Source organism: Papio anubis, chromosome 5, assembly GCF_008728515.1.
Source record: "Papio anubis isolate 15944 chromosome 5, Panubis1.0, whole genome shotgun sequence".
Classification (NCBI taxonomy): domain Eukaryota; kingdom Metazoa; phylum Chordata; class Mammalia; order Primates; family Cercopithecidae; genus Papio; species Papio anubis.
The window spans coordinates 106,536,904-106,556,564 of NC_044980.1; the positions used below are offsets into that span (position 1 = coordinate 106,536,904).

Below are 19,661 nucleotides of genomic sequence, written 5' to 3' on the forward strand. Positions count from 1 at the left end.
TTAAAAATATTGTGTTATGTTTGTAATTTAAAAAATATTGGGGCTGAGGCGGGAGAATGGTATGAACCCAGGAGGCAGAGCTTGCAGTGAGCCGAGATCATGCCACTGCACTCCAGCCTGGGTGACAGAGCGAGACTGCGTCTCAAAAACAAAAAAAAAAATTTTATGGACATTTAATTTTCTTCATTTTTTTCTTTTAAGATATTTTAATTGAGTATGTTATATGGAAATGCTTACTCATTGTTACAAATGCTAACAATATATATACACTGAAAATTTTCCTTAACCTCTCTTCCTTGCCCATATCCCAAATCTATTTCTTCTAAACATAATCACTATAATCAATTTAGTCTGCATCCCTTAATATCTATTTCCCTGTATTTACATATACATATGTACGTATAAAATATTTAGTTTTGTTTTTTACATATTATGTTAATCATGTCATCATCTATGCCTTTGTCTGAAGTTTGCATTCTTCACTTGTAAATGCTTTAGACATCTTTTCATATCAATCTATCATGTAATTCAGGGTCCAGATAGAAAGCAAATGGATCAACTCCAACTAAATAATTTGACTGAATCTTCATAAACTAAATTTTATGGCCATGTACAGGGAAATCATAGGGGAATACCCTGAGATTAGTAATAATAAAGACACTCCTACCACCTCTAGACCAGAACAGGGAAGGGTGGGGAGGAGGTTTTGGGGAGAGGGAGAGGTTGCGAGAGACAGAGAAAAAGAAACAGCAATATATAGAGAGAGACAGAGAGAGACAGAGACGAGAGAGTTGTGTGGCATCAGCTGCTTGGCAGGGCTGAGAACTTCAGTGGAGGGAGGCAGTCAGTCTAAACCAATTCCACAGGGAAGGAACCAAGGAAATAAAAAGCTCTCCATCCCTTCCTTTCTATTGTGGACTACATATTTCTATCCCCCTCAAAATTCATATATTAAAGCCCTAACCTCCAACATGATAGTATTTGGAGATGGCGTTTTGGCGGGGAGGTAATTTGGGTTAGATGAAGTTATAAGAGCAGACCCTCATAATGGGAGTAGAGCCCGTATACGAAAAGAGAAAGAGAGACAGGACTCGCACTCTTTCTCTTCATGTTGCATGGACTGAAAAAAACACCATGGAGCACACAGCAAGAAGGTGGCTGCCAGGTGCAATGGTTCTTCCTGGTAATCCCAGCACTTTGTGAGGCTGAGGTGGGAGGATCCCTTGAGCCCAGGAGTTTGAGATCAGCTTGGGCAACATAGTGAGACCCTCATCTTTACCAAAAAGAGAAAAAGAATCAGCCAGGTATGGTGGCTCACACCAGTAGTCTCAGCTACTCAGGAGGCTGAGGTGAGAGGACTGGTTGAGGCTGGGAGGTCGAGGCTGCAGTAAGTCATGACTGCACTACTGCACTCCAGCCTGGGTGACAGAATGAGAGCTGTTTCAAAACAAAAACAAAACAAAACCACAAAAACAACAACAAAAAAGATGCCATCTGCACATCTGCAGGCCAGGAAGAGAATCCTTACCAGAAACCAAACCCCACCAAATCTTGATCTTGCACTTTCCAGCCTCCAGAACTATGAGAAAATAAATTCCTGTTGTTTAAGCTACCCAGTCTGTGGTATTTTGTTATGGTAGCTTGACTAGACCAAGACACCCTGTTTGATCTTGGAGGGAGATTCTAATTGGCTGAACAGAGTCAGAAGTTGGAGAGAAAGGGAGTATGATGATGCCATCCATATACGTCAATCTTCCAAGGAACAGTACTGGCATGTTCTTATAGATTTGTTAATTCTTTCAACACATCCTCAGTGCTTCTTTATGACAGACATTGTTCCACGGTCAAGGGAATAAGGTCAAAAAAGTCATTGTCCTTCAGGAGTTCATATTTTATTGGAGTTGGTGTGCCATAGAATACAAAGTAGTTCCTAGCTAGCACATACCAGAGTTTATTAATCCATTACTGATAGGAATTTATGCTGTTTTAATTTTTCCTTATTTATGCAGTGTTGCTTGAATTTTCTTGTTTGTGCGTCTTTCTGCATATGAAAAAATACTTCTTTCAGGTAGATACTAAGGTAGAATTGCTGGATTTAAAGAAATATGCATATTTAATATTAAATGGCAGATTTAAATTACACTTCTACTAATGGGATGTAAGTATACTTATTTCCCCTCATTCAATGACAGTTATCATTCTCTCAAAGTTTTGTCAATCTTTGGGAAGCAGGGATAGTAGGTAATTATTGAGTTTGAATCTTCCTGATTACTGGTGAGAATTAGAACATTTTAATGTATTTATGGCTATCTGAATTTCCTCTTTTGTGAATTGCCTTGCCTGTTCATATCCTTTGACTGCTGTCTCTCTTTTTTTTTTTTTTTTTTGAGATTCATTGTCGTTTAAATTTATTTCTAAGCATTCTTCATACATTTTATGCTATATTCTAAGTCTTGTTCTGTTTGCTGTAGTAACACTGTTTACTTAGTGTCCCATTAGGTCGTGTTTTTGCTTGGGGCCACTCAGAATATCCTGGTCTGGTATTCCTCCTATGTCCACCAATGTTTGATTGAGCTCATGTTGTAATTACTCCTGTTAATACTTTATCTCTTTCTGACACCTGATCTCTAAGGACTGGGGGTCTATGCCAGTGGGTGGAATATACCTGTAGCTTTTCTCCCAGGAATGTAACTCACCTGTTTTTCCTGGGTATTGCTAGTCACCTGGAGCTCATATCTGTCCTAATACTCTGGCTAACATGGCCCACCTCACTGCTCAAGTCTGGTGGCAGATGCCTTTGCTGCTGAGGCTGGGCGTGGGGAGGTTGGGGAGGGGCAGGCTATCTGATTACTCCTGCTGAAAGGTCCTGACCAACCACTCTCCCAGCTGCTGATGGACCCTTCTACTCTCTCTAATTGGTTTTCTGAGCCAGATGTTCCCTGGAGTCATTTCTGCCTTTTATGCCTGACTTTTTTTCTGGGTGTATTATGCGTCATAGTTTTTCCATTTTCCTCTAATCCCATTTGCCTTGTGTCTGTCAGGGATTCCTCATAAATTTAAGTGCCCAAGAACACTCCTTCTTGTTTATCACGGCTATTACAGAATTTATATATATTTTTATATTCTGTCGTGACCAGAGATTTGCAGTCAGAGGAAGAAGGCTGGAACATGATCTAGCCCAGGGATTGCCAAACATTTTCTGTAAAGGGCCAAATAGTAAATACTTTAAGCTTTGCAAGCAAGATGGTTTCTGTCACAACTACTCAACTCTGCCTTTGTAGTGCAAAAACGGCAAATGATGAATGGATGTGGCAGTGTTCCGACTGGCCTGATTTACGGAACAGGACAGAATTTGAACCAAAGGCCCTAATTTGCAGACAACTGACCTAGATCCCTTTCCCTTTATGGAAGAGATGAAGAATCTGCACCTAGAGGAGGCTGAAATATTTGCCCAAAGCTACTCAGCTAGTGTGAATGGAAGGACTAGGTTGATCACCTCATCTGCTTACTCATCTGTGATCTTTCCTCCACTTTGCTGTTTTTACAGGGTTAAAAAGACGCCTAAACAGATCTCAGTTCTCCCAGAGCCTTGGAAACAGTGAAGTTACCTTCAGTTTCTTCTACTTTTTGTTCTGTGACTTAAAGGCAAATAAAGTCCAGGTTAAGTTACTTAACTATGGCGCTCACTGCTGTTGACAAAATGATTCAAATTCTGTAAAATATTTGAAAAGATTTGTTCTGAGCCAAATATAAGTTACCAATGGCCTGTGACACAGCCCTCAGGAGCTCCTAAGAACATGTGTCCAAGATGGTCAGGGCACAGCCTAGTTTTAGACATTTCAAGGAGACATGAGACATCAATCAAATACATGTAAGATTTACATTGGTTCAATCTGGAAGGGCAGGATAACTCAAAGTCGGGGGCAGGCCGGAGGGGTTTCCAGGTCATAGGTAGATTTAAAAATTATCTGATTGGCAGTTGGTTGAAAGATTTATTATCAATAGAAAAGATTGTCTGGGTTACTACAAGGGGTTGTGGAAACCTAGGTTTTATCATGCAGCCAGAGCCTCCAAGTAGCAGACTTCAGGGAGAATAGATTGTAAATATTTCTTTTTAAAAAAAAAATTTTAAGTTCTGGGATACATGTGCAGAATGTGCAGGTTTATTACATAGGTATACGTGTGCCATAGTGGTTTGCTGCATCTACGACTGACCTATCCTGTAATTCCCTACCCTTGCTCCCCACCCCCCAATAGGCCCTGGTGTGTATTGTTCCCCTCCCCTGTGTCCATGTGTTCTCATTGTTCAACTCCCACTTATGAGTGAGAACATGTGGTGTTTGGTTTTCTGTTCCTGTTAGTTTGCTGAGGATGATGGCTTCCAGCTTCATTCATGTACCTGCAAAGGACATGATCTCATTCCTTTTTTTTTTTTCATTTTTTGAGACGGAGTCTCGCACTGTTGCCCGGGCTGGCATGCAGCAGTGTGATCTCGGCTTGCTGCAGCCTCCGCCTCCCGGGTTTAAGCGATTCTCCTGCCTCAGCCTCCTGAGTAACTGGGACTACAGGCACACGCCACCATGTCCGGCTAATCTTTGTATTTTTAGTAGAGATGGGGTTTCACTATGTTGGCAAGGATGGTCTTGAACTCCTGACCTCATGATCTGCCCACCTCAGCCTTCCAAAGTGCTGGGATTACAGGTGTGAGCCCCTGCGCCTGGCCCCTTTTTATGGCTGCCTAGTATTCCATGGTGTATATGTACCACATTTTCTTTATCCAGTCTATTATTGATGGGCATTTGGGTTGCTTCTATGACTTTGCCATTGTAAATGTTGCTGCAGTAAACATATGCGTGCATGTGTCTTTATAGTAGAATGATTTATATTCCTTTGGGTATATGCCCAGTAATGGGTCTGATGGGTTAAATTGTATTTCTGCTTCTAGCTCCTTGAGGAATTGACATACTGTCTTTCACAGTGGTTGAACTAATTTACATTCCCACCAACTGTAAAAGCGTTCCGATTTCTCCACAGCCTTGACAGTATCTATTGTTTCTTGACATTTTAATAATCACCATTCTGACTTGGGTGAGATGGTATCTCACTGTGTTTTTGATTTGGATTTCTCTAATGATCAGTGATGTTGAGATTTGTTTCATATATTTGTTGGCCTCATAAATGTCTTCTTTTGATAAGTGTCTGCCTTTGCCTACTTTATGATGGGGTTGTTTTCTTCTTGTACATTTGTTTAAGTTTGTTATAAATTCTGGATATTAGACCTTTGTCAGATGGGTAGCTTGCAAAAATTTTCTCCCATTTTGTAGGTTGTGTGTTCACTCTGATGACAGTTTCTTTTGCTGTGCAGAAGCTCTTTAGTTTAGTTGGAATCCATTTGTCAATTTTGGCTTTTGTTGCAATTGCTTTTGGTGTTTTCGTTGTAAAGACTTTGCCCATGCTATGTTCTGAGTGGTATTGCCTAGGTTTTCTTCTAGGGTTTTTCTGGTTTTGGGTTTTACATTTAGGTCTTTAATCCATCTTGGGTTAATTTTGTATAAGGTGTAAGGAAGTGGTCAAGTTTCAGTTTTCTACATATGGCTAGCCAGTTTCCCCAGCATCATTTATTGAATAGGAGATCCTTTCCCCATTGCTTGTTTTTGTCAGGTTTGTCGAAGATCAGATGGTTGCAGATGTGTCATGTTATTTCTGAGGTCTCTATTCTGTTCCATTGGTCTATATGTCTGCTTTGGTACCAGTACCATGCTTTTTTGGCTACTGTAGCCTTGTAATATAGTTTGAAGTCAGGTAGTGTGATGCCTGCAGCTTTGTTCTTTTTGCTTAGGATTATCTTGGCTATATGGGGGTCTTCTTTGATTCCATATGAAATTTAAAGTAGTTTTTTCTAATTCTGTGAAGAATATCAATGGTAGTTTGATGGGAATAACATTGACTCTATAAATTACTTTGGGCAATATCCATTTTCACAATATGGATTCTTCCTATCCATGAGCATGAAATGTTTTTCCATTAGTTTGTGTCCTCTCTTATTTCCTTGAGCAGTGATTTGAAGAGATTCTTCACATCCCTTGTTGGTATTCCTAGGTATTTTATTCTCTTTGTAGCAATTGTGAATCGCATTTCATTCATGATTTGGCTGTCTGCTTGTCTACTGTTGGTGCAAAGGAATGCCTGTGATTTTTGCACATTGATTTTGTATCCTAAGACTTTGCTGAAGTTGGTTATCAATTTAAGGAGTTTTGGGGCTGTGACGATGGAGTTTTCTAAATATAAAATCATGTTATCTGCAAATAGAGACAATTTGACTCTCTTTCTTCCTATTTGAATACCCTTTATTTCTTTCTCTTGCCTGATTGCCCTGGCCAGAACTTCCAATACTATGTTGAATAGGAGTGGTGAGAGAGGGCATCCTTGTCTTGTACCAGTTTTCAAAGGGAATGCTTCCAGCCTTTGCCTATTTTATATTATATTGACTGTGGGTTTGTCATAAATAGCTTTTATTATTTTGAGATATGTTCTATCAACACCTAGTTTATTCAGAGTTTTTAACATGAAGGGATTTTGAATTTCATCAAAGGCCTTTTCTGCATCTATTGAGATAATCGTGTGTTTTTTGTCTTTGGTTCTGTTTATGTGATGGATTATATTTATTGAATTGCATATGTTGAACCAGCCTTGCATCCCAGGGATGAAGCTGACTTGATCTTGGTGGATAAGCTTTTTGATGTGCTGCTGGATTTGGTTTGCCTATATTTTATTGAGGATTTTCACATTGATGTTCATCAGGGATATTGGCCTGAAGTTTTCTTTTTTTGTTGTGTCTCTGCCTGATTTTGGTATCAGGATGATGCTGGCTTCATAAAATGAGTTAGGGAGGAGTCCCTCCTTTTCAGTTGTTTGGAATTGTTTCAGAAGGAATGGTACCAGCTCCTCTTTGTGCCTCTGGTAGAATTTGGCTGTAAATCCATCTGGTCCTGGGCTTTTTTTGGTTGGTAGGCTATTAATTACTACCTCAATTTCAGAACTTGTTATTGGTCTATTCAAGGATTTGACTTCTTCCTGGTTTAGTCTTTGGAGGTTGTTTAGGTCCAGGAATTTATCCATTTCTTCTAGATTTTCTAGTTTATTTGCGTAGAGGTGTTCATAGTATTCTCTGATGGTAGTTTGTATTTCTGTGGGGTCAGTGGTGATATCCCCTTTTTCATTTTTTATTGCGTCTATTTGATTCTTTTCTATTTTCTTCTTTGTTAGTCTAACTAGAGATCTATTTGGTTAATTTTTTCAAAAATCAGTTCCTGGATTCCTTGATTTTTTGGAAGTTTTTTTGTGCCTCTATCTCCTTCAGTTCTGCTCTGATCTTAGTTATTTCTTGTCTTCTGCTAGCTTTTGGATTAGTTTGCTCTTGCCTCTCTAGCTTTTTAATTGTGATGTTATTGTGTCAATCTGAGATCTTTCTAGCTTTCTGATGTGGGCATTTAGTGCTATAAATTTCCCTCTTAACACTGCTTTAACTGTATTGCAGAGAATTTGGTATGTTTTCTGTTTGTTCTCATTGGTTTCAAATAACTTCTTGATTTTTGCCTTCATTTCATTATTTACCAATGAGTCATTCAGGAGCAGGTTATTTAATTTCCATGTAATTGTGTGGTTTGGAGTGAGTTTCTTAATCCTGAGTTCTAATTTGTTTGCACTGTTGTCTGAGAGACTGTTTGTTATTATTTGAGTTCTTTTGCATTTGCTAAGGAGTGTTTTACTTCCAATTATGTAGTCGATTTTAGAATAAGTGCCATGTGGCCCTGAGAAGAATGTATATTCTGTTGATTTGGGGAGAAGAGTTTTGTGGATGTTTACTAGGTCCACTTGATCCAGAGCTGAGTTCAAGTCCTGAATATCCTTATTATTTTTCTGTCTCATTGATCTGTCTAATATTGAGAGTGGGGTGTTAAAGTCTACCACCATTATTGTGTAGGAGTCTAAGTCTCTTTGTAGGTCTCTAAGAACTTTTTAATGAATCTGAGTGCTCCTGTATTGGGTGCATATATATTTAGAACAGTTAGCTCTTCTTGTTGAATTGTTCCCTTTACCCTTATGTAATGCCTGTCTTTGTCATTTTTTATCTTTGTTGGTTTAAAGTCTTGTTTTGCCAGAGACTAGGATTGCAACCCCTGCTTTATTTTGCTTTCCATTTGCTTGGTAAATTTTCCTCCATCCCCCCCCACCTCCTTTTTTTTTGAGCCTATGTGTGTCTTTGCCTGTGAGATGGGTCTCCTGAATACAGCACACCAGTGGGTCTTGACTCTATCCGATTTGCCAGTCTGTGTCTTTTAATTGAGGCATTTAGTCCATTTACAGTTAAGGTTAGTATTGTTATGTGTGAATTTGGTTCCTGTCATCATGAATGGTATCTGGTTATTTTCCACATTAGTTGATGCAGTTTCTTCATAGTGTCATTGGTCTTTATGTTTTGGTGTATTATTGCAGTGGCTGGTATCAGTTTTTCCTTTCCATATTTAGTTCTTCTTTCAGGATCTTTTGCAAAGCAGGCATGGTGTTAACAAAATTCCTCACAGCATTTGCTTATCTGGAAAGGATTTTATTTCTCCTTTGCTTATGAAGCTTAGTTGGGCTGCATATGAAATTCTGGGTTGAAAATTCTTTTCTTTAAGAATGCTGACTATTGGCCCCCAGTCTTTTCTGGCTTGTAGAGTTTCTGCTGAGAGGTCTGCTGTTAGTCTGATGGGCTTCCCTTTGTAGGTGACCTGGCCTTTGGCTGCCCTTAGCATTTTTTCCTTCATTTTGACCTTGGAGAATCTGATAGTTATGTGTCTTGGGGTTGATATTCTCATGGAGTATCTTAGTGGTGTTCTGTTTCCTGAATTTGCATGTACTCTGAGTCATATAGGGAGAAATAATTGGAGGTAGTTAGAGGTAAAGTGGGTCTGAAGTTACAGAAAAAAAGTAAACTCAGTTTTTTCTACTGTACTTTTAAAACAGGAACACCTCTGTGACCAAATGTGTGTGGTGTTTTTCCTATACACCAAGGAGGCAATCAGTTCTCAGCAGATTCTCCAGCGGACACGAGGTGAGTGTCTAATTCAGTTTAATTGTGATACTATCAACTGGAAGGTCAAACAAGTTGAGGACTCGGTCCCACAAGATTGTCCTCTACTTCAGATGCCAGTTTTAAGTCTGGGCCTGCAGAACTTCTGGCCAATTAGCTATAATTTGGGGTTCCCATAACCTCTTCCTAGGGTTCAATTAATTTGCTAGAATGGCTCATAGAACTAAGGGAAACACTTCATTTATGTTTACTCATTTATTATGAAGGATATTACAGAGGATACAGATGAACAGCCAGACGGAAGAGATGCAAGGCATGTGATAAGGGTGCAGAGCTTCCATGCCTTCTCTGGGCGTGTCACCCTTTAGGAACCTCTGCATATTCCTTGAAACCTCCCAGAACTCAGTCCTTTTGGGTGTTCATGGAGTCTTCATTACATAGGCATGATTGAGTACATCATTGGCCATTGGTCATCAACTCAACATTTAGACTGTCCTCTCCCCAGAGGTTAGGGGGTGAAGCTTAAAGTCCTAACTCTTTAATCATGTCTTGTTCTTTATGATAACCATTCCCCCATCTAGAAGCTGTCTAGGAGCCGCTAGCCACCAGTCATCTCATTAGCATACAAAAGACACTCATATCACTCTGGAGATTCCAAGGGTTTTAGGAGAACTTTGCCAGGAAATGGGGAAGAAGGTCAAATATATATTTCATCATATCACAGTGGGGGAAATGCTTAAGGAATGAAACTGTTTATTTAAAAAAAACTTCTTCCAAAGCTTCCAAGGCCTTCATTATGCTTTGCCTTTTCTTTTATGACCAAGGAAACCCAAGCTGCACAAGTGATAAGTATTGAAGTCTGATTTTGACCTCAAATCTTCCCTTCTCTGTGGTAGGCCATTACAAGGCCGGTTCCATGGAAATATATGGCAGCCCAATGGCATAGCAAAGATTGAAACATGACAATAGCTGGATTATACGAAGTGCTCTGTCAATGCTAATAGCTGTTATGTTACTGTCATGTATAGAGGATAAAATATAATTTCTTACCTTTTTTAGGTTCTTAGTTACAGGTACTTAGACAGGCATGAGCGGGCAGGGGCAGGGGAGGGCTTTCCCTCGCCCACTAGGAATGTTGGATGATGGTTTGGTGATTATCACATTGCCTTTCTAAATTGGCAGCTGGTGCCAAGGAGAGGTCATTTCCTGATGGTCCACACCTGTTGCCCTGAAGTATTAATTGAATGCAGGTGCCAGGGAGAAGCAACTTTCTGGGCATGCACATTAAGAGACAAAATGGCAGAGTATAACCTTCCAAGGGCACACCACTGGAAAAAGGAAAAAAAACCCTATATGATCATGTGTACAACTTCCTAAACACACTGCGTGTGCTCACCTCCCAAAGGTAAGGAGGGCACTGTGCATGTGGACAGCCCACCCTAAGAGAAGAATCATGGGAAAGGGGCCAACTTCTTTCTGGAGCTTTCTCTGTGGATCATTTTCAGTGAACTGAAAATGCTATCATTAAACTTGGGTTTGGTCATAAACAGAACTGGCATTTTCTCCTTCATTTTCTTAGCACATCTGAGACTAAATTTTTCTAAAAATATGTATATTTAGGCCGGGCGCGGTGGCTCAAGCCTGTAATCCCAGCACTTTGGGAGGCCGAGACGGGCGGATCACAAGGTCAGGAGATCGAGACCATCCTGGCTAACACGGTGAAACCCCGTCTCTACTAAAAAATACAAAAAACTAGCCGGGCGCAGTGGCGGGCGCCTGTAGTCCCAGCTACTCGGGAGGCTGAGGCAGGAGAATGGCGTGAACCCGGGAGGCGGAGCTTGCAGTGAGCTGAGATCCGGCCACTGCACTCCAGCCTGGGCGGCAGAGCGAGACTCCGTCTCAAAAAAAAAAAAAAAAAAAAAAAAAAAAAGAAAAAAAAATGTATATTTATTAATTAAGGAAGGTCAGTTTCTAGTTATAGCAGTATGAAGATGATCATGATTTCTCTTTGCAAAGCAAATACTAAACTGGGTGATATTGTAAAAACCAAACACTTAAGGGCACTGGAAATTGACCAAAGGTAGACAACAAATTTAGAAGAGTTTATTCTGGAAAATGAAAGTATTTCAGCTAAGAACATCATGCTTATATGGCCTGTGGCTCCTCCCATTCCCCTAGGGTTGCTAGGTAAAATACCAGATGCCCAGTTAAACTCAAATTTTAGATAAATGGTAAATTTTTTTGGTATAAGTATGTATAAAAAATGGTACATATTTATATTTAAAAATTACTCATTGCTTATCTGGATTTCAAATTTAACTGGGAATCCTTAATTGTTATTATTTTTTACCAAACTAGGTAAACCTCTGTCCACCCCATGCCTAACAGCTGGATCAGTAAAGACATGGGGCTGTCACAGAGGACAGACTTAATTTGAGGTGGGAGGTGGGGGTAAAAACATGTGAGTTTGCCAGCTAAAACTGATGAAACTGGTTGGGAACAGAAAAAATCATTTGCTTTGCAAACTTGAGATTGTAGTTCTTTCTGGGGTGAGTAGTATTAGAAAAGCCAGAAACTTAATGGAAAGATCCTGGAAATGAGATCAGCTCTCCAAACATCCCTGGTTGAATAGAAAACTACACAGATGCATGGGGAGACCTGAGAGAGCTGGGAGAAAAGTATATACCAAGGGACACTTAACCGATTGCAAATGTGAGTACATTCCCAGGCCATACACACACGATCAGCAGAGAGGGTGGAAAGCTTTATGGACTTAAGATGTTTGAGTCCAAGCTCTATTCAAATCATTGACACAGGTGAAACTACTAAGAAGCCAGGGTAAAAAATGAAAATTAAGATTAAAAAACATGTCCAGAGACATCAGTGGCTGCATACCACAGAGAAGGCATATCTTTTTTTTTTTTTTTCCTAATTTTATGTTCCAGAGGTACATGTGCATGGTTGTTACATAGATAAATTGCATGTTGCTGAGGCCTGGTGTACAAATGATCCTGTCACCAAGGTAATGCGTCTAACACCCCATAGATAAACCTCCAACCCACCCCTGCTTTACCCTCCTCACCTCAAGGAGTCACCACTGTCTATTGTTCTCATCTTTGTGTCCATGTGTATTTAGCTCCCACTTTTAAGAGAGAACATGCAGTATTTGAATTTCTGTTCCTGCATGAGTTTATTTAGGATAATGGCCTTCAGGTGCATCCACATTGCTGCAAAGTACATGATTTCATCCTTTTTATGGTTGCATAGTATTCCATGGTATGTGTATACCACATTTCTTTGTCTAGTCTGCTGTTGATGGGCATCTTGGTTGATTCCACGTGTAGTATATATGATGATAACAGTATAAGGATGGAGGAGGAAATAAAGCTATAGTGAATCAAATTTGCTGTATTTAATAAAGATTAAGTCAGTGTTAACTTGTAGTAGATTATGATGAGTTAATAATGCATAGTAGGGCCGGGCACAGTGGCTCATGCCTGTAATCCCAGCACTTTGGGAGGCCGAGGTGGGCAGATCACAAGGTCAGGAGATTGAGACCATCCTGGCTAACATGGTGAAACCTTGTCTCTACTTAAAAAACAAAAAATTAGCTGGACATGGACATGCCTGTAGTCCCAGCTACTCGGGAGGCTGAGGCAGGAGAATCACTTGAACCCAAGAGGTGGAGGTTGCAGTGAGCCAATATTGTGCCACTGCACTCCAGCCTGGGTGACAGAGCGAGACTCCATCTCAAAAAAAAAAAAAAAAAAAGCATAGTAATTCTAGATAAACAACTAAAAAACAACTAAAAAAAGCTTAAAAAGCAACAGCAGAATCAAAATGATACACTAGAAAATAAATATTTTACACAAAGTAAGGCAGTAAAAAGGAACAGATAAGCAAATAGGACATGAGATATATAAAAAACAAATAGAAAAATGGTAGACAACTCCCAACTATATCAATAGTTACATGAAAAAGCAGAGACTGGCAGACTGGATAAAAAAGCAGGATCCAAAAATGTGCTGTCTATAAGAAATAACACATGTGTTTTCAAAGACACAAAACTGGTTGAAAGTAAAGGGATGGAAAAAGATGTACCATACAAACAGTAGCCATAAGAGAGCAGCAGTGACTATACTGATTTCAGACAAAATAGACTTTATGACAAACAATATTACTAGAGACAATGAGAAATATTTTCTCATAGTAAAGGGTCAAAACATCAGAAAGATACAAATTTATAAGTGATTATACATGTAACAACATAGTATCAAAATACATGAAGCAATAAGAGAACTGAAAGAAGTAATTGATGATTCAGCAATTATAGTTGGAGATTTCAGTAGTCCTCTAAAAGTAATTAATAGAACTACTAGACAGAAAATCAGTAAGAATTTAGAAGACATGAAAACCACTGTCAAACAACTTGACCTATCTGACACATATAGAATACTCCACCCAACATCAGTAGAATATACATTCTTGTTGTTGTATGTCTAATAATTTTTATTGATTTTCTGCACATTTGGTATAAAACAGTAAAGCCTGAGACCAGTAAGATTTACACCCAGAAATCACTAAGATTTATACCCACTTTTAGAGGACTACTGAAATCCCCAACTATAATGGATAAGTTAGGTCTTCTACTTAGGTTTTTAGTGTGGAGGCATTGAGCCAATCTGGTTTTTGTTTAAGCTGATTTTTGGTCTTTTTGCTTTAACTACCATTAATATATAACAGTCTTCAAATCTGTATTAGTCCATTTTCATGCTGCTGATAAAGGCATACCTGAGACTGGGTAATTTATAAAGAAAAAGAGGTTCAATGGACTCACAGTTCCACGTGGCTGAGGAGGCCTCACAATCATGGCAGAAAGTGAAAGGTACCTTACATGGCAGCAGACAAGAGAGAAAGAAAACCAAGTGTAAGAGGTTTCCCCTTATAAAACCATCAGATCTTGGGAGACTTATTCACTATCATGAGAACAGTATGGCGGAAACTGCTCCCATGACTCAATTATCTCCCACTGGGTCACTTCCGTAACATGTGGGAATTATGGGAACTGCAATTCAAGATGAGATTTGGGTGGAGACACGGCCAAACCATATCAAAACCCCTCCAATGGTAGACTACTGCTACAATGTACTGATTGTGAATCCTAAGGTGCTAGAGGATTTTTCTCCATGTTTTCTCAGCTTTAAGTAGCCCTGCCTTCTCGAACGACTAAAGGGTCTCTCTATGCTCTTATCTTTCTTATGCTCTATACTGCTATTGTTGGTTATTTGGTGGAAGACTAAAGGTGGGAGTGGATGCGGACTCTTAGTTGTCTTGGTCCAGCCTCACTTGGTTAGGTTCTGGGTACCTGGGTCTCAGAAGTCGTTTTTTTCAACATTCCTTTGCCCATGTGGCAGCCAAACCCTACTTATTATCTATGAAGCACTTGGGGCAGGAGAGAGTTTCATCGTCCTCCTCCAGTGGTAGCTAACCTCTGTTTTCTGTCAGTACAGAAGGCTGGACCCTAGGGGATTTCCTCTCTCTTCCCTAGTGTTAGCTAGCTATTGCTCTACTCTTCCCTCAGCAGCATTGTACCTTTACTGGAGATCAGGGACATGTGAATTGCCCTGTTTCTCCCCCACCACCCCCAGTGGTAGGTTGCTAACACTTGTTACTCTGTGTAAGGTTTATAGTGGAAATACAGAGGTTTCTGAGAAATCTCTTCAGAGTTTATCTTTGACTGGGAATAAGGGAGGAAGGAAGGGTTCTCCACACCTTCCCAGTGATATTGGATTCTATCTATGACCAGAGGCAAGGAATTCTTGCCTGAGCTCTGGAGGCAAGAGGACTTATTGTCCCTCACCCAGGGACCCAAAGCCCTTGATTCCCATTTCAAGCACGGTCTCTCTTCAAGAAATGCAAGCAGATGGGGCTTTGTGTGTCTGTGGACTACTGAGAGTGGGGTAGAAAGAATGTGTGAGGCAGTGCTGACTTTCTAGTGTTGAGAGGAACCAGGAATCTAAACCATTGTTCTCACCCATCTGTGACCTTTAAGGATTTCTTAAAATTTGGTGTTTTCTTCTTACCCTCCCATAAGGTGTTTGCATTTTCATGCTGTGCCTTGTCAATGGTAAGGCCATTCATTCACCTTATCTCTCCTCAGAGTGGCCTGTCATCTGAAATTTAGTGCACTTGTTTGTCTTGCTACCTTAGATCGCTGATGAGCTCAAGGCAAATGGATGATTTTATTGATTGTCCAGCTTTGTTCCTGTTTATGTGAAAGCCACATTATTTTGTGGCTTTCTACATCTAAGTGCAAGTGAAACGGAATCCTCCTTTAATTAGTGTCTTCCACTTCCAACTTTCTTCTTGAGTCTCCTCTTCCATCAGTAGCTATCAACTTCTCATTCTTTTTGGAAGAAGATATCATTTGGTCTCTATATAACTGCAAAGAAACTGAAGCCATTAAGATACCTTAGCTCTCCTTCTTAAGAGTTGAGTGCATAAACTTTCTAAAAGTCATATTCGCAGTTTAAAATTTTAGCATTTCAATAGTGCATTGTTAAATAATTGCGGATCATGAGGATCATGAGAAAATGGGGAACATGGTTGTAGATTTTGACTGGCATCTGCTTTTAGTAATTTTAGATTCTTTATAGTTGTTTAGTTAGACACCTCATATTGTATAGAGTATGTTTTTCAAAATGTTACAACTTTTTGTATGACTTAGATGTATGCATTATAAGCATCTGGAAGAGAGTGGATGACAGAGCGTTTGGAAGAGTCTGGCTTTAGCCACTACATGAAATTTTATTTGATCTTAATATCAAATGACTTTAAAAATGAAATAAGAAGCTTCCTGTTTTCTAATTTTTAGTTCTTTTGGCATGATACAATGAAAAGAAATCCAAGAAGAGTGCATTGAGTGGGATGATGTAATGTGAAATGCCAACAAAACTAATGACTTAAGAATGGAAAAAATAGGAGGCTGTTTTATAATTCAAATATTAAGAAAAGTAGCTTATTCATTTTGATAGAAGAACAATTTTGGTGATTTTTTTCTTTTAATAACTAATGAGTTAACTTTAGAATTTGTATTTCATCTGGGAGTAACGTCCTGCTTAACAGATAAAGCAAGTAGTTCGCATGAACTTCTGACCAATTTCTAAAGCATTAAATGTTTAGAGACGTAATGTTATACCAACAAGCAAACAAAAACCTCACAAAAATGAATCTTAGGAAGAAAATATTTGGTTTAAATGCCCGTAACAATTTGTGGAGGTCCAAATACCAAAGCACAGAGAGGTAAGTGTCTTTGCAAATCAGAGGTTTTATTTATTTGTTTGTTTATTTATTTGTTCTGTACTTCTTTATGAGTCTTACCCACACAACCTCACTTCACCGCCATCGTAATACTGTTGCAGAGAGGAGTGTAGAACCTTCCACATACACAGTTTGATACTGAAACACAAGAGTAACTGTTCGATCCCTGCTATGTGACGGGCAGGCTCAGTGTAAGATGCGGCAAATACAAAGATGAGACACAATGTCTATCAGGAAGTATGCTCTTTTAAACTTTCTGTATTTGGGTAAAAGTATACATCCATGAAACCACCACCAAATCAATGCCATACACTCATCCATCACCTGGGAGGTTTGATTTAAAACCCACTCTCAGAAGCTCTAGCTCTTCAGTCTTTGTCTGTAAGGCCAAATTACATCTGCATAGAATTCAATCTGAGTGATGATTGGCTGTTTAATGTTGAATTTTCAGGCTTTATTTAGATACAGAATAAACACAATCTTCACATAGGACTTTGTTTTTAAAATTATATATCTCTTTTACTCCCTAGGTTTTATGGAGTCATCTATTACTCCTGCCTACAAATTCTAGGATCTTCCTGAGGAAGATTCTTTTTGGTTTCTGGTTCAGTAACATAGACTGGCCTCGTGAGAACTGCAGGCGGCTCTGCTCCTGACCCCCTGGCTTCTCTGATTTTGTTAAGTAGTCAGCTCCTCAGTTTTCTTTTCTTGATCCTTTCTGTCTATTCATTCAAGGTTCTGTCTTGCCCCACTTCTCTTACTCTGTATTTTATTCCCAGTGGATGCCACCAGTTTCCGTTTTCAATGGATTTTTAAAATTTTTTAATTTTTTAATTTTTAATTTTTATTTTGTTTCTATAGAGGTGAGTCTCGCTCTGTCACCCAGGCTGTAGTGCAATGGTGCCATCTCGGCTTACAGAAAGCTCTGCCTCCCGGGTTCAAGCAATTCTCCTGCCTCAGCCTCCCGAGTAGCTGGGACTACAGTTGCCTGCCTACATGCCTGCTAATTTCTTTCGTATTATAGTAGAGATGGGGTTTCACCATGTTGCCCAGGCTGGTTACCAACTCCTGAGCTCAGGCAATCCACCCGCCTTGGCCTCCCAAAGTGCTAGGATTACAGGCGTGAGTCACCACGCCGGGTAGCTATTTTTATATAGACAACTTTCAAATATTTTTTGTCCAGGGCTTTTTTTTTTTTTTTCTTCTGACCATCAATTTGCCTAACTGAGATTTCCACTTTGATGTATTATGCTCAATTCAAAGTTCCTATTCCCCAAATGAGCTCGTGATCATCAGCTCCAGATTGCTTCTCCTCCAGTGTTCTTTCTAACAGTAAATGATTTGCACCACCCACTCAGCAATTCATGCCAGGAACCTAGGAGTGGTCTTTGCTTATCCTTCTTCCTTAATTTCCATGACCGATCATTATCACCACCTCTTAAATAGCCCTGGAATCCACATCTACTTTCCTTTCTCACTGTCACCATTCTAATTTAAGTCAACGTTATTGGTCATCTGCTTCTGCAATAGCTTTCTGTTGAATTCCCTGTATCCAGTTTTGCCACTCTAAAATCAGTTGTCCTCACTGTGGCCAGAATAGTCAGTTTAAAATGAAAACATGATCATATCTCATTTCGTCAGGGTAAGATCCAAACTCCTTATCATGGTCTATAGGTCCTGCAAACTTGGTTCCCTGCCCGTGTCTCTGGCCTTTCTTGTTACTTACTCCCTTGCTTTCTGTGTTCCAGCTGTATTAGAGTTTTCAGGTCCCTGAGTTCTCATGTTGTTTTTCAGCCAAGTGCTTTTGAATGGTTCCGTCTACCCATCATAAAATGCCTTTTATTTCTAGTCTTAGAATTCACTTTCTCTGGGGAATCCTTTTTAAGTCACCAGCTGAAGTCACATATGTGCCCCCATAGCATCCAGCATTTGTTCAGTGTGCCCTGTTAGACTAAAGCTGTGTGAGGAAAGGCACTGTGTCTTTTTCAGCACTGTATCATAAGCACTAGCAGGGTGCCTGCCATCAATAAATAGCTGTGAATGAATAATAATACAGGCAACCAGTTTGATTTGGATGCATAAATATGAATATTTTGGATTCATAGGAAATTTCTACCTTCATCACCCTGTACATAATCCATTTGAATCACTCATATTCCTATGGTACCCAGTAGGGCTTAAATGCTTCCCATGTATGCACAGTATAAACCAAGTTTGTGTTGAGAATTTCCTAGAAGGAGACAAGCTTCCTACTTAGGCATGTGACATGTTCTGGGCTCAGAGAGAAGAACAGCATGATAAGAGAATTTCCAGACCTGTGTGCTCCTCACATTATTAAGTGAATGAGTCCCCAGCTGTAGCTACCCTTCTGAATGAGGCTCTGAGATAACATTCATTTTCAGACACAATACCATGATATAGACTTTTCCTGGCAGGATATTTGCAGTTCTTCCCAGGGATTAGAGACTTTGTCTCAATGTGTCTCAGCTTCAGTAACCCCTGTGATTCCATTCTAATGAGATACATTGAGTATAATGATGCAATTTATTGAGAATTTATTGTGGCACAATAATAATAATACTAACACTAATACCTAGGATTTATGGCATAATTATGTTCCAGGAAGTGTTCTAATCATGTTTCACTTATTAACTCATTTAATTATTAACCAACCATATAACATAGGTACCATAATTAACCCCATTTTTAGATGAGGAAACAGATTAAATTGCTTGCCTGGGGTCATATGGCTATTATTTGGAGGAGCCTGGATTTTAAAAAAATCTGTTGGGAAACAACTTATTTTCTTGAGAGTTGGCTCGCACTATAGAACAATGAAAGATCAACCAGCCTCTTTCTTATGTGTTACCCTTGGCCCACTTCCCCATCCCTGGCTAGGCTAGTCTCTCCTTGCACTCTGAGTTCCTCATTTCTGTCCCACCCTTCCTCTCAATTGCAGTTTAAAATCTGTGCATTTTAGGGTGAAAGTAGAAAGCTCTGGCCCTGAAGTAGGCAAGGCAGTCTAAGCATGAATCTGTTTTTGAAGGCTTTTAGTCAGCTTAGAAGAAAAAGATGGATTTGGCGGAGTGGGAGGGGATTGGAGGCTTAGTGCTTCCAGGATTGAAGGAAGACACATCTATCCAGGAGCATTTTGAGTACTTCCCTGGCTGGAATGGGGAGAGGTTGCGCACTTAGTGCTTCTGAGGTGGGGAGAAATAGTGCTTGCATGGCGAGCCCACGGAGAGCTGTGGCCTTTAGAGTGGAG

The 19,661-nt window shown here is 39.7% G+C and overlaps 1 long non-coding RNA gene across 4 annotated transcripts in view; it reads left to right on the plus strand.

Moving 5' to 3' along the window:
• Positions 1-19,661, plus strand: part of LOC103885333 — an 80,978-nt gene that overhangs the window by 59,255 nt on the left and 2,062 nt on the right. For 2 of the 4 annotated variants that reach the window (XR_002522689.2, XR_002522691.2), the window contains exon 3: positions 9,010-10,726. This is a non-coding gene — a long non-coding RNA (uncharacterized LOC103885333). Of the gene's footprint in view, positions 1-9,009; positions 10,727-19,661 lie in introns of those variants that run through there. The other 2 variants (XR_002522692.2, XR_002522690.2) reach the window with 2 other exon arrangements.